This window comes from Rhinoraja longicauda, chromosome 9, assembly GCF_053455715.1.
Source record: "Rhinoraja longicauda isolate Sanriku21f chromosome 9, sRhiLon1.1, whole genome shotgun sequence".
Taxonomy (NCBI): Eukaryota; Metazoa; Chordata; class Chondrichthyes; order Rajiformes; family Arhynchobatidae; genus Rhinoraja; species Rhinoraja longicauda.
Genome location: NC_135961.1, coordinates 64849990 through 64861315, shown reverse-complemented (window position 1 = coordinate 64861315; position 11326 = coordinate 64849990).

Sequence of the window (11326 nt, the reverse complement as noted above, 5' to 3'; positions counted from 1 at the left end):
ATGAGTGATAGGAGCAGAATGAGGCCATTCGGTCCATCGTATACTCCACCATTCATTCATGGCTGATCTATCTCTTCCTCTCAACCCCATTCTCCTGCCTTCTCCCCATAACCCCTGGCACCCGTACTAATCAAGAATCTTATCAATCATTGCCTTAAAAATATCCATTGAATTGGCCTCCACAGCCTTCTGTGGCAATTAATTTCACGGATTCACCACCCTCTGACTAAAGAATTTCCTCCTCATCTCCTTTCTAAAGGTACGTCCTTTAATTCTGAGGCTATTGCCACTGGTTCTAGACCATCCCACCAAATGTACATTAATCTTGTGTTTTATTCTCCCCATATTCTCATCAGTTCCCTCTTGAACCAACCAGTCACCTACACACTGAGGACGATCTACAATGGCCAATAGATCTCTCAAACTGCAGGGCAGCACAGTGGCCTTACAGCGCCTGACTACAGTTGTTGTCTGTACGGAGCTTGTACGTTCTCCCTGTGACCTGGTGGGTTTTCTCCGGGTGCTCTGGTTTTCTCCCACGCTCCAAAGACATACGGGTTTGTAAGTTAATTGGTTTTGTTTAAATTGTCCCGAGTGTGTAGGATAGTGTTAGTGTACATGATGATCGCTGGTCGGCATGGCCTAGGTTTCAGTTTAGTTTATTGTCATGTGTACTGAGGTACATTGAAAAGGTTTTGTTGTGTGTTAACCAGTCAGCAGAAAGCCAATACATGAATACAATAGATCCATTTACATTGTACAGATACATGATAAGAGAATAACTTTTAGTGCAAGGTAAAGCCAGCAGAGTCCAATCAACGATAGTCCGAGGGTCATCAAAGAGGTAGATAGTAGTTCAGCACTGCTCTCTGGTAGTGGTAGGATGATTCAGTTGTCTGATAACAGCTGGGATGAAGGGCCTGTTTCATAGAAACATGGAAAATAGGTGCAGGAGGAGGCCATTCGGCCCTTCGATCCTGCACCGCCATTCATTGTGATCATTGGTTCTGTGCTGTATCTCTTAGGTCTTAAGTCTTTTTGGACATGGGAGGAATTGGAGCACTCAGAGGAAACCCACATGGTCAAATGGAAAACATGCAGCCAGAGCATCAAGTTGTGAATGGTCATGTTCTGCAGTATTTTACACTTGAGTATGATCAACAATTGCATTCTGTTGTCTCATATGGCACGGCATGCTGTATTCATTACTGTCCCAATATCTCTTGCAAAAGTTTTTCCCAAGTTTGCAGTTACCTCGGTTGTGCTGCAAAGCTCTAGTCTTGGTCCAATTCCGTGCGTTATCTTCCTGCTGTTAACTGTAAGGTTTCAGCTTGTTTTGAACTCGCAATGAAACCCTTCCCAATGGAAATGAACTGTGAAGTTCCTTCAGCTTAACATAAGCACTGTGAAAATCCAGTCAAGGATCAATTATGACCTTGAACTCCTTCATGGTGGCTGGAAAAGCTGTGATAATTAATGACTTCCCGAGTGTCCCCCCCCCCCCCGTCCCCCCCCCCCCGATGTCTTTTGCATTGGGCTGCTTAGAGTATTAAACGATAGTCCTGTCTGAGCTCCACTAATAAATCCGCAGGCAATTATTTAAAGTTTGAACAAAGGTCATGTCGGTTCTGAGGTTGAAGCATCAAATGATAATGTTGCATTGCAGATACTTTAGACTTTAGAGATACAGCGCAGAAACCGTCCCTTCAGCCCACCAAGCCCGCTCCGATCAGCGATCCTCGTGCACTAGTGACAATTTACAATTTTACCAAAACCAATTGACCTACAAACCTGCACGGCTTTGGAGTATGGGAGAAAACCGGAGCGCCCGGAGGAGACCCACGTCGTCTCGGAGAACGTACAAACTCCGTACAGACAACACCCTTAGTCAGGATTGAACCCGTCTCTGGTGCTTTGAGGCAGCAACTCTACCGCTCCTCCCTGTATTTTTGGAGGGGGGGGGGGGTTTCTGTCGTCTTGTCCTACATGTTAAGCCACGTTGGTTTTTCTGGGCACTTTCACTTACCTGATGCAATATCAGTGCTGTGCTGCCAAGCTCCTTCATTTCTCCAATACATTTCCAATTCTTGATATTAAACTTAATAACTAACAACATTAATTTCCCATCCACATAAAGAAGAATTCATGGAAGATTTTAAAATGGCATACGAAAGTTGTTGCTTCTAAGCAATGTTTAATCGTGTCCAGGACCTGTGACTATTCGTGTTTCCTCTGGGTATTGCGATCTCCTCCCACAGCCCAAAGATGTGTGTGTTGGTAGGTTAATTGGGCACTAAATTGTAACTAAATTGGGAACATGGGAAGATTTAGAAAGTGGAAATGGTTGAAAGTTGGTGTGTACTTGGTGGGTCAAAGGGCCTGTTTCCATGCATCTCTCTCTGACCCTTGGTAGGCTTTTTGCCACGGCTTCAACAGTTTTGAGTCAGATTCTGAAGATGGGACCCGAACCGAAATGTCACGTATCCATGTTCTCCAGAGATACTGCCTGATCCACTGAGTTACTCCAGCACTTTGTGTCTCTTCAGTGTAAGCCAGCATCTGCAGTTCCTTTCTACACATTCGTACAGTTTTGGTTCCATTACACCGATGAGCCCATTAGATCTGAGTGAAAGGGGTTTAGAGGCATATGGGACAAATGCAGACAAATGGGACGAGCTCAGGAAGGGACCTTGGTCAGCATGGACAAGTTGGACTAAAGGGTCTGTTTCCCGTCTGTGTCACAATGAAACTCTGTGCGGTAATTTTTGAAATTTGATGAATAGGTCTATGAGTTTATTTTGTTAGACTGCACCTTGTGTAAATTAGTGAATTACGAATTGGATGAAAAATGAGGTATTAGTAGATTTCCAAGGTGTCACTTTCCACCCCTAGTTGAAGGAATACCTGTTCTTTAACAACTCAGTTTAATGATGACATTAGACATGGGGAGATAACAACTTACAATACAATACAATATATCTTTATTGTCATTGTACAGGGGTACAACGAGATTGGGAATGCACCTCCCATACGATGCAATAAATTAATTAGCTAGTCAGTATTAATTTAAACAACCCAATGAAACAAATTAGAACAGTTTTAAAGCAGAATAAAATGCAAGTAGATCTGTGCCGGTTCACTGTGCGATGTGACCATCCGGCTCAGCAGGACCAGTTCATAGCAGCTATGGCCCTGGGGATGAAGCTGTTCCTGAGTCTGGAGGTGGGCGTAGAAGGCCTTGTATCGTCTGCCCGATGGTAGACGTTCGAACAGACTGTTGCAGGGGTGTGAAGAGTCTTTGTGGATGCTGGTGGCTTTTCTGAGGCATCGTGTGTTGTAGATGCCCTCCAAGGCTGTGTTCCGATGGTCCGCTGAGCTCTATGGACTACCCGCTGAAGAGCTTTCCTCTCTGCCTTTGTGCAGCTGAGATACCACACAGGGATGCCATGTGTTAGGATGCTCTCTATGGTGCAGCGGTAGAAGGTCGTCAGCAGCTGTTGGGGTAGACCAGACTTCTTCAGTGTTCTTAGGTAGAACAGTCGTTGCTGTGCCTTCTTGACCAGCGCAGTAGTGTTAGTGGACCATGTTAGGTCCTCCGAAATGTGAGTGCCCAGAAACTTGAAGCTGGACACTCTCTCCACACTGTCCCCATTGATGAAGATCGGGGCATATTCCCCGTTGTGTGACCTACGGAAGTTGATGATCAGCTCCATGGGCTTGGTGGTATTTAGGGACAGGTTGTTATCAGAGCACCAGTCCGCCAGGTTCTGCACCTCCGCTCTGTATTTTGTTTCATTACCGTTGGTGATCAGCCCGATCACCGTTGTGTCGTCTGCAAACTTGACAATGGTGTTGGAGTCGAATGCAGGAACACAGTCGTGTGTGATTAGGGAGTAGAGCATGGGGCTCAGAACACAGCCCTGTGGTGTGCCTGTACTCAGGGTGATAGTGGAGGACAGGTGCGGGCCCATTCTCACTGCCTGCGGTCGCTCCAGCAGGAAGTCCAGGATCCAGTCGCATAACGACGAGCTGAGAGGCCTAGCTGGTGGAGTTTGGTGATGAGCTTGGTGGGGATGACCGTGTTGAAGGCAGAGCTATAGTCAATGAATAGCATCCTCACGTACGTGCCCTGTCTCTCCAGGTGAGTCAGGACAGTGTGAAGAGCCTGAGAGATGGGGTCCTCTGTGGATCTCTTATGGAATTGTGGATGAGCCATTGCGATGTTACATTGGCTCAAAATTCGAAGCAAGATGGCGCCCAACCCAGGCGACTCTTTGTGTGCTGGTCACAGAAGTGAATCTGCAATCATGCATTACAGTCACTCCACCTGTTTAACCTGTTCAGTGCCACCCCTGAGTACTCTGTTCATGGCCAAGAGTGGGGGAAAAAAACTTGGCAGTGAGCAGGTTAAACCTTTACTCCAAAAGCAACATTTCTTACTTTAACTATGCTCTGTACACTGTGGGCAGCTCGATTGTAATCCTGTATTGTCTTTCCGCTGATCGGTTAGCACGCAACAAAACATTTTCTCGTGACAATAAACTAAACTCAAATATTGACGACTACATTGTGAATGGAGAGATGATGCTGACTGCTAAAATTCTGCAAATGTTACCTGTACCACACCGACATTACTATTAAGAAACACAAATTGTGGTATTTCACAGCTAGAGACCAATTGCCATATCTTGCTTGGGCCGATGCTTATTCCTCAATTTTCTAAATGCCACATGCAACAAAATCTTTTCATTTTTTATCTTTTGTTTGGTTGCCCTTGCTCTTATAATAATAATTCATAGCAGGAGCTGTCTTTAGTTTAGAGGTACAGGGTGGAAACATGCACGCTCGGGACAATTTACAATTTAACCAAGCCAATCGACCTTCAAACCTGCATGTCTTTGGAGTGTGAAACCAGAACTCCTGGAGAAAACATACGCGGTCACGGGGAGAACGTACGAACTCCGTACAGTCGGCACCCGTACTCAATATTGAAGCCGGGTCACTGGCGCTGTGAGGCAGCAACTCTACCGTTACCGCTACCGTGTCGCCATTATTCAAGAACCCAATCAGGTTTTGGCACATCATCTGTCTCACCCCGGTTGAGGCTTCCTGGGTTGGAGGGAGCAGGATTGCGCAGTGCCAGAATTTGTGCAGTCGGGGTGGTAAGATAGGACCCGAGCTCATCTTCCAAGACACTCAGCACACAGACTCCATTCACTGCCACGAGCCTGCAAGCAAAAAAAGAAAGCAAACTCTTGCTATTGAGGGTGTGCAGCGTAGGTTTACTAGGTTAATTCCCGGAATGGCGGGACTATCATATGTTGAAAGACTGGAGCGACTAGGCTTGTATACACTGGAATTTAGAAGGATGAGAGGAGATCTTATCGAAACGTATAAGATTATTAAGGGGTTGGACACATTAGAGGCAGGAAACGTGTTCCCAATGTTGGGGGAGTCCAGAACCAGGGGCCACAGTTTAAGAATAAGGGGTAGGCCATTTAGAACTGAGATGAGGAAAAACTTTTTCAGTCAGAGAGTTGTGAATCTGTGGAATTCTCTGCCTCAGAAGGCAGTGGAGGCCAATTCTCTGAATGCATTCAAGAGAGAGCTAGGTAGAGCTCTTAAGGATAGCGGAGTCAGGGGGTATGGGAGAAGGCAGGAACGGGGTACTGATTAAGAATGATCAGCCATGATCACATTGAATGGCGATGCTGGCTCGAAGGGCCAAATGGCCACCTGCACCTATTGTCTATTGTCAAACTAAAGAGTGAAGGTATTGTTTAGACTTTAGAGATGCAACGGGAAAAACAGTTGACACAGAGATACAACTGATAAACGGTGCCTGGTTGAACCACGAGTCCACGCCGACCAGCGATCACCCTATACTCCATACACCCCAGTGATCCCCCTCCCCTGACATCAGTCTGAAGAACTCCTTCCTTCTCTCCTGAGATGCTGCCTGACCCGCTGAGTTACTCCAGCATTTTGTGTCTACCTTCGATTTCAACCAGCATCTGCAGTTATTTTCCTACTCAACACTATCTGACACAAATTTACAATTTTACAGAAGCCAATTATCCTACAAACCTATGTGGAATGTGCGATGTAAACGGAGCACCCAGAGAAAACCCACGCAGGTCATGGGGAGAACGTACAAACTCCATACAGACAGCACCCGTAGTCAGGATCGAACCTGGGTCTCTGGCGCTGTGAGGCAGCAACTCTACCGCTGTGCCACCGTGCCACCTTCCACAGTGTTCAGGAATCCCAATTGCTGACAATAAAATTTGATAAATGTGAATCCTTAAGCATTACAAACTAAAGTCACAAGTTCGAGCACTGGAAAAGTGTGTTTTAATTAGTAGAGAAAGGAAAAACTTTGAAGTGAAAGAGAATGCCAATGTTGTCCAAGTGTCCAAGGTTATCATTATGTGCAAAGATTTCATGTTTTATGTTGATAACCTAAACTATTATTTTAATGTAGGCACCAGGAACTGCAGATGCTGGTTTACAAAAAAAGACACAAAGTGCTGGAGTAACTCAGCAGGTCAGGCAACATCACTGAAGGATAGTCTTAAGAATGGTCCCGAACAGAAACATCACCTTTCCATGTTCTCCAGAGATGCTGCCTTACCTGCTGAGATACTCCAACACTATGTGTCTTTCTAAGATTATTTTAAAATGTTGCAGTTTGAGATCTGATGAATCATCATTGACCCGAGACATTAATCCTGTTTCTCTCTCCATATATGCTGCCGGTCATGTTAAATGTTTTTAATACTTTCTGTCTTGGTTTCAGAAGTCCAGCATCATAAGGTCATAAGGAATAGGAGTAGAATTGGGCCATTTGGCCCATCAAGTCTACTCCGCCATTCAATCATGGCTGATCTATCTCTCCCTCCTAACCCCATTCTCCTTCCTTCTCCCCATAACCTCTGACACCTGTACTAATCGAGAGACAGGAAACATGTTCCCGATGTTGGGGGAGTCCAGAACCAGGGGCTACAGTTTAAGAATAAGGGGTAGGCCATTTTGAACAGAGATGAGGAAAAACTTTTTTCACCGAGAGAGTTGTGAATCTGTGGAGTTGTCTGCCACAGAAGGCAGTGGCGGCCAATTCTCTGGATGCTTTCAAGAGAGAATTTGATAGAGCTCTTAAAGAGATTAGTCAAGGGATATTGGGGAGAATGCAGGAACGGGGTACTAATTGTGGATGATCCACCATGATCACAGTGAATGGCGGTACTGGCGCGAAGGGCCGAATGGCCTACACCTGCTCCTACTGTCTAATGTCTAATCAAGAATCTATAATATAGATATTATTAAAAATATCCACTGATCTGAATCGGAGACGTTTTTGATGTAAATATGATTACCTATCATTAGGCTGGAGACCCGTGTTCTCTGCTGTTTCGATCTGCAACCCAAAATCTGCACTCCATTTCACAGTGAACCCATACCCTTCTGGTCTTGCGGTTAGCTGCACTCTCAACAGCACAGCGGTGGAATGGGGCGCAATGAGCTGTGACAACGTCACTGATTGCCAGTTGCTGTTTGCCTGCAAACACATGCACACAAATAATGAGTTCCACGTGTCGCCATTCTCTGGTTACAAGGAAATGCAAACCTTCACAAGAAACAAAAGCAGATTTCGAACAGCAATATCACGGTGAAATGAGGGGTGGCACAGTGGCGCAGTGGTAGAGTTGCTGCCTTACAGCACCAGAGACCCAGCTTTGAGCAAGACTGTTGTTGTTATTGTTCGTCCTCCGGGTTCGCAGATGACCATGACTTCACTTTCAGTCTTATAGACAATAGGTGCAGGAGGAGGCCATTCGGCCCTTCGAGCCAGCACCGCTATTCAGTGTGATCATGGTTGATCATTCTCAATCAGTACCCCGTTCCTGCCTTCTCCCCATACCCCCTGACTCCGCTATCCTTAAGAGCTCTATCTAGCTCTCTCTTGAATGCATTCAGAGAATTGGCCTCCACTGCCTTCTGAGACAGAGAATTCCACAGATTCACAACTCTCTGACTGAAAAAGTTTTTCCTCATCTCAGTTCTAAATGGCCTACCCCTTATTCTTAAACTGTGGCCCCTTGTTCTGGATTGGGATCATTGCCAGCCGCGGTGTGTACGCTGGCCGAGGTTGAAGTCCTGACTTGCGCTTGGCTTGGATTTAAGTGAGGGGGACTTGCGCAGATGGTCGGCCTCACTCTCTTGTCCTGGCCTATCGGGCCCCAGCAGCAAGACATAGTGGAGACGGCTGGGGACAGGTCAGGATGCAGTGGATGGTTAGAAGTGTCCTACGTATCTCACTCTGCCCTGTTTGCGCACCACGACGCTTTGCTGGGATCGTCTTTCTGCCCGTCGAACCTTCTGCGGGTTTCCTCTGCCACACCCAGGCTTCACATGCTAGGTAGATCATGACTACGGGTGCACAAAACGCTGGAGTAACTCAGCGGGTCAGGCAGCATCTCGGGAGAGAAGGAATGGGTGACTTTTAAAAATTTGGGCTAAAAGGTATAGACAAAACAAGTCTGAAGTCGGAAGAATGTCTGAAGAAGGGCTTGACCCCAAAACGTCACCCATTTCTTCTCTCCTGAGACGCAACCTGACCCGCTGAGTTACTCCAACATTTTGTGTCTTCCTTCAATTTGAACCAGCATCTGCAGTTATTTTCCCACATGACTACGGGTGCTGTCTGCACGGAGGTTGTACGTTCTCCCTGTGACCGCGTGGTTTTCTCTGGGTGCTCCGGTTTCCTCCCACACTACAAAGACGTGCAGGTGTGTAGGTAAATAGGCTTCAGTAAATTGTTCCTAGTGTGTGTGGGATAGTGTCTGTGCGGGGCAGGTGTAGCGCACGGCGGTGTGGGAGCTAGGGCCCTAGCCTGCTCACAAGCATACGCAAACAACAGCGGCAACCTACTCCTTTATGCATCACAGGAGTTTGACAAGAGATGGCCATCCCCGATTTACTTGGTGCTCCCTCAGCTAAGCTTTCCAACTTCTTTCAACCTTACTCTTTACTTTTAGTTTTTTAGGTACAGCAGGCAGTGAAGAAAGCCAATGGAATGTCGGCCTTCATAACAAGAGGAGTTGAGTTTGGGAGCAAAGAGGTCCTTCTGCAGTTATACAGGGCCCTAGTGAGACCGCACCTGGAGTACTGTGTGCAGTTTTGGTCTCCAAATTTGAGGAAGGATATTCTTGCTATTGAGAGCGTGCAGCGTAGGTTCACCAGGTTAATTCCCGGAATGGCGGGACTGTCGTATGTTGAAAGACTGGAGCGGCTAGGCTCGTATACACTGGAATTTAGAAGGATGAGAGGGGATCTTATCGAAACGTATAAGATTATAAAGGGGTTGGACACGTTAGAGGTGGGAAACATGTTCCCAATGTTGGGGGAGTCCAGAACAAGGGGCCTCAGTTTAAGAATAAGGGGTAGGCCATTTAGAACTGAGATGAGGAAAAACTTTTTCAATCAGAGAGTTGTGAATCTGTGGAATTCTCTGCCTCAGAAGGCAGTGGAGGCCAATTCTCTGAATGCATTCAAGAGAGAGCTAAATAGAGCTCTTAAGGATAGCGGAGTCAGGGGGTATGGGGAGAAGGCAGGAACGGGGTACTGATTGAGAATGATCAGCCATGATCACATTGAATGGCGGTGCTGGCTCGAAGGGCCGAGTGGCCTCCTCCTGCACCTATTGTCTATTCTCTATTGAGATACAGGCTGGAAACAGGCCCTTCGGCCCACCGAGTCCGTGTCGACCAGCGACCACCCCATACACTAGCACTATCCTACACATGAGAGACCATTCACAATTTTAGCGAAGCCAATCAACCTACAAACCTGCGCGTCTTTGGAGTGTGGGACGAAACCGGAACACCCGGAGAAAGCCCACGCAGGTCACAGGGAGAACGTACAAACTCCGTACAGACAGCACCCATATTCAGGATCGAACCCGATTCTCTGGCGCAACTCTACCGTCGTGCCACCGTGCTGCCCCTAATTTTGTTTCTCATTGAGAATTTATCCAGTTCACCTTGAAAAAAAAGTTCTTGTCGGATCTAATTTTTCCAAGCCTTCAGGCAGTGCATTCCACATCACAACAAACTGACTGCATAACAAAGTGTTTCCACATGTTGGGTCAATTTCTCTTGGCAGCTCACAAAGTGGGCAATCAAATATTAATGCAGTTCGCGGTTCTACTGCAGATACGGTCCGCCAACTCAACGCACGGGACTTTGGTCAAAATCTAACGATGTTCACTAAAAACAGCACGACACTGTCATGGAACATACAACAGTACAGCACAGGGACAGGCCCTTCGGCCCACAATGTCCGTGCCGAACATGGTAAGTCATGGAGTCGTATAGCCCTTCATCACAACTTGCCCACACCGTCCATCTACACTAGCCCCACCTGCCTGCGTTTGGCCCATATCCCTCTAAACCTGTCCTATCCATGTACCTGTCTAACTGTTTCATAAACGTTGTCATAGTACCTGTGTGTACTATCGATGGATATTATCTGTGTACTATGTTCAGGTAGATACTATCTTCAGGTACTGTCTATGATGCATAGTTCCTGCAAATACTAGATGATGTCAAGTTAAATTAAGCTCGTCTTCTTGCACGAAGCTCCATATGACTTCATTCCCTGCATATCCATTTAAGAGTCTCAGATAAGTGCCTGTCTAAAAACCTCTCAAGCCCCACTATCGTGGCTGCCTTTGCCACCACCACTACCAACGAATTCCAGACACCCACCACCCACTGTGTAAAATCCTTTAAATGTTGCCTCTCAGCTTATAGCTATGTCTTCTAGTCCTTGACAGATCAACTTTGGGGATAAAGGTGCTGACTATCTATCTTAACTACGCCTCTCATGACTTTATGGTGCTCCAGAGAAAACAATCCAAGTTTGTCCAACCTATATTTGTAGCTATAATACCCCCTAATCCAGGTAGCACTCTCGTAAACCTCTTCTGCATCCTCACCAAAGCCTCAACACCCTTCCTCCAATGGGGGCCCCACAAATGTGTACATTACTCCAAATGCAACCTAACCAAAGTCCTATAAGGCTGCAACATGACTCTTACACTCAATGCCTGACCAATGAAAGCAAGCAAGCAATACCCCTGGGGGGGGGACGGGGGGACGGACGGACGAGAACAAAGAGGGACCTGGCGTTGGGGGGTGGGTGGGTGGAGTACAGAGAACAAAGAGGGACCTGGCATTGGGGAGTGCTGTCGAAAACAAAGAGGGACCTGGCATGTGGGGGGGGGGGGGGGGGGGTACAGAGAAAAAAGAGGGACCATTGGGTC